The sequence below is a fragment of the Trichosurus vulpecula genome, chromosome 6 (genome assembly GCF_011100635.1).
Source record: "Trichosurus vulpecula isolate mTriVul1 chromosome 6, mTriVul1.pri, whole genome shotgun sequence".
NCBI classification, from domain to species: Eukaryota; Metazoa; Chordata; class Mammalia; order Diprotodontia; family Phalangeridae; genus Trichosurus; species Trichosurus vulpecula.
The window spans coordinates 120,483,752-120,488,544 of NC_050578.1; the positions used below are offsets into that span (position 1 = coordinate 120,483,752).

At 37.1% G+C, this 4,793-nt stretch overlaps 1 pseudogene; it reads left to right on the forward strand.

Annotated features, from left to right (window-relative positions):
* Nucleotides 1-956: 956 nt before the first annotated feature.
* Nucleotides 957-1,587, forward strand: LOC118852722 (annotated as a pseudogene).
* Nucleotides 1,588-4,793: the final 3,206 nt, after the last annotated feature.

Genomic DNA, 4,793 nt, shown 5'->3' on the forward strand with positions numbered 1-4,793 from the left:
TTTTATTAAATTCTCCTTTGGTTTTCAGTATTTCTAATTTGGTATTTAATTGGGATTTTTAATTTGTTCTTTTCTAGCTTTTTTAGTTGCATGCCCCATTCACTGATCTCTTTTCTATGTTATTCACATAAACATTCCAAGACACAAAACTTCCCTAAGAACTGTTTTGCTCTATCCCATAAGTTTAGGGATATTATCTCATTATTGCCATTCTCTTGGATGAAGTTACTGATTGCTTCTTTCGTTGTTGTTTGATCCACTCATTCTTTAGGATTAGATTATTTAATTTCTAAGTAATTGTAGTCTATCTAAATGGCCCTTTATTACGTGTAATTTTTATTCCATCATGATCTGACAATGATGCATTGAATGTGTCTGCTTTTCCACACTGGATTTTGAGGTTTTTATGCCATAGTACGTGGTTGTTTTTTGTGTGGTGTGTGTGTGTGTGTGTGTAGATGTCATGTTCTATTGAGAAAATGTATATTGTTTTATTTTCTTGATGTCTCATAGAGTCATTAGTTTCCACTTGCTCACTTCTAATATTTAAGTAATTATTTTCTTCAGTGTGGTTTTACACCTCCCTTTCCTTTTGATGAAATCTATTTTAATGAGTTCTTTATTCAATGAGTATTTGTGCCTCCTTTTTTTTTTTGCATTTTTCAAATTCTGCTTTGACATTCTTCTCTCCTCATCGTTTGTTTTTTTTTTTTTAGTTATTTATTTGTTTTTACCATTTGGTCTTGCCTGTTTTCTAAGGCGTTATTTTCTTTACTATTGTGTGTGTGTGTCTTTACCAAGCTGTTGACTCTTTCTTTTTTTTCATGATTTTCTTGCATCACTCTAATTTCTGTTCAAAATTTTTCGTGTACCTATCTTGATTTTAAAAATCCATTTTGTGGCGCCTAGTCCTCGGTCTCGGTTTTCGTCCCGCTCCCCGACTCCTGCTCGGCGCAATGAACGGCAGTGGCACGGACCCAGAGGTGGTCCCGGCCTCTGCCCCTGCCCTGTGGGGCCCGGCCCCGCCTCCCTCCTCCACCCTTGCTCCGGCCCGACCCAGCACCGGCGCCGGCTCCGCCCCAGCTGAGAGCAAGGCCAGTCCCGCAGGAAGTGCAGGCCCCAGCCCTGGCCGGGGGGATACATCCGACCGGCGGGTCTCGGTCCCAGTATCCGCAGCTGGGGGTACGGCGCCCCGAAGGTGCCATGTCTAAAGGGGTGTATGTGTTACCTGGTGCTACCAATGGAGAGGTCAAGCCTGTTGTGTCTAGTACACCCCTGGTGGACTTCCTTATGCAAATACAAGACTACACACCCACAATTCCAGATGTTGTTACTGGCTACTACCTGAACCGTGCTGGTTTTGAAGCCTCTGATCCCAGAATTGTCTGGCTCACCTTCCTGGTAGCCCAGAAGTTCATCTCTGACATTGCCAATGATGCTTTACAACAATGCAAGATGAAGAGCACTGCCTCAGGCAGCTCCAGAAGCAAGAACAAAGACCAAAAGTATACTTTGACCATGGAAGACCTGACCCCTGCACTCAGAGAGTATGGCATTAATGTGAAGAAGCCACATTATTTCACCTAAGTCCACCTCTTCCCCAACTGGCCAGGATGTGTGTGGGTGTGTACACATTTGTTCCATTCCTTCCTTCCCACTCACCCCCACACCAGCCTGTTTTCATAATAAACCTTTATTGTGACTGAAAAAAATATCAATGTTGTGCACTTCCATGGCCCGATTCCAATTCATATGTTTCTTAGAGGCTTGGATGTAGGAATTTTGGATTACTATCTTTTTTCCAGTGTGTGTTTTATCTTCCTTGTCACCATAGAAATTTTCAATGGTCGGAATTTTTTTCTCTTGTTTGTCCACTTTTCCAGCCAATTTTTAAAAATAATTCACCTCTTTGCAAAAGTGGGTCTCTGCTTCCAGGGTAGAGGGCAACTGTCCCAAGCTTCAGGGATTTTGTGCAGCTGTTCTTAGAGATGCTTCTAGGGACCTGTAAGCTTTCATTTCCTACAAAGTGGTATGATCTGGCTTTTCCCTTTTGTTTTGATTCTTCTTTCATGCCATGATTAATTTTAGAATATGTTTAATATGACCATACATGTTAGCTTATATCAGATTGCATGCTGTCTTTGGGAGGGGAGCTGTGGAGGGAGGATGGAAAAATTTAGAACTCGAAATCTTATAAAAATAATTGTTGAAAACTAAAAATAAATAAATTCAAATTAGAAAAAGCAAAACAAAACCAAAAACATTGTGGAATGATCTAAGGAGAGGTGTGTTTATTACTCTCTAGGCCTATGCTCTGGTCTGCATGTGACCACAAACACTCTTTTCTGCCCTGAAACTGTGATGAGGGTCCCTGCCCCACTGCTACTGTGTGCTAGTACTCCTCCTTGCTCTGGGACTGCCCCTCAGGACTGCAACACGCACCTGAGTGTGGGCAGAGTAACAGGGACCTGCCCCCAGTGGTGGCAAAGAAAGCTCTGTAATGTTCTTTTGACCCTGGGTTAAGAGCTCTGGAAGTAGCCACCATCTGCTGCTGATTCGGTGACTCCCAAGGCCTGCTCCTGGTCTTCTGAGACCAGGGCTGTTTCGGTGTACTTTGCATGGACCATGCTCCACTCTCAACCCTGTGTGATAGACCTTTCCTGCCAAACTTTTAAGTAGCCTTTGCCTGGAAAATTGTTTCAGCCCATCCTTTAGTGGGTTTTGCCATTGAAGGATTTGTTTTATGGCATTATTTAAAGGTCTTTGGGGGTTTGGGGGAAGCTCAGGGAAATCCCTGTTTTCTCTCTGCCATCTTAGCTCCACTTCCAACATTTATTTTTTATGGATGGGCTTCACTGTATATATCCATATAGTAATATTACTACTACAAAATTATATTTTGAGTTCTATACTCTTTACCTATAATTTTTTTTAAAAAATAGTATTTATTTTAATTCACACACACATACACATACGTGTGTGTATATATATGTAAATATATATAAATGTATGTGTATGTGTGTGTGGGTGTGTGTGCGTGTGTGTGTATATAATGTTTGGAATGAAGAATACCTAGGATTTCCAGATTTAAATCTATATAACAGAAATAAAAATTTTTACTGTTCAAAAGTGAAAATATCAGTTGGACAGTTTATACAAGAGGTATATGAAAGACTTGCACACAATAGCCAAATATGCGATAAACTCAGGAATACAAACTATTGGAGAAAAGCCTCCATGTTGAACAAAAGCTCCTGGGGGAAATCAGAAAAGAATTTAGCAGAAAAGACGTTTAGACAGTCATCTTACACATATGCCATGAAATCTCCAAAATGACAAATCACTTAAAAAGGTGCCATCCTGAAAAAGGGAAACAGAAGCTAATACCTTTTAGATCTATTTTGAGGGATGAAATGAGATAGTATTTGGAAAGCCACCTAGTCCATTGCCTGGCACAGGGTAAGTGTTATACATTTTATTATATTATTGTTATCATAGTCAATCATATGCTATTACTGTATTACTATTACTATCACCATCATCATGGTCATCATTTTCACCATCATGTTTCTTATTCTTACTGTTATTATTAGTCATAAACTCAAACTATAAAGTATATGCTAAACGTTTAGTTGATAATTTATTATATAATTTTTAAAAATTTTACAAAAAGCAAGCATTTTCATCAAAAACTCCTACCAAAGGTCTGCTATCCAAGAGCTATATCTTAATTTGTAAGACTGAGAACCATTTCTTCATAGATAAATGATCAATACATAAGCATTCAAAGGAAAAATAAAATTTTACTAACTACATTAAAGATGTTCTAAATGACTTGAAATAACAGAAATGCCAATAAAAACAGATCTGAAGTTTTGCTTATACTTAACTTTCAATTTAAAAATTAGTAGGAATAAAAAGTTTTATTCTTATACTTACCTACATTTCATTCCAGCACTTTTTATGGTAAACACTAAAACAGAAGCAATAGCAACAAAATGTTATACAGAAATTGGCTGCCCCATGAAGGGGGCATTGAGGAACAAATTGTGAAATATAAGTGTAATAGATTGTTAGTTTGCCAGAAATATAGATAAATATAAATATAAGCAAAGATAACATTAAAACAAACAAACAGCAACAACAAAATACCAGAATTGATGTCAAATGAAAATGTTAATGTCTATCTACTTCAGAGGGTTATATTGGAACATGTTTTTGGTGCCTTTCAATAATAGAGATGGCATATTCTATTTGAATAGCTCTATTTTTTTGTCAGTCACAAGTCCTTGTGCTTGTTTTGATTGTCTATTTTCTGTTAAACGACATGGTGTTCTAGAGAGATATTTAATGGATAATAACAGTTGTGCAAAACAAATAAACAAAAAACATCCGTAAAAATTTACAAATTATATGTAGTCTTTACAATTCACATTCAAAATGTTTTAAGGCTTTAAAAATACTATCCCTATTTGAGATATTCATTAACATGTGCAATAAAAATTTATTATTATTTAATATGAATAGAGGACATTCCCATACTTAACTAGCTGACTAGTTCGTAGAATTGCTTCATCTATGGTACAGTGATTCCCTTAATTAACACATAAGTTGATTACTTATTTAAAAGTATAAGTGAATATTCTTTGGAAAGTATTGCTTACAACTCAAACTGTGTCCATCAGTTAAATAATTCAATTAATTACTGAGTTGTTTTATTTAACTGAGACTAGTCAGTCAATCAATCGAGCAGCCTTTATTAAGAATTTATCATGTTCTGGACACTGTGCTAA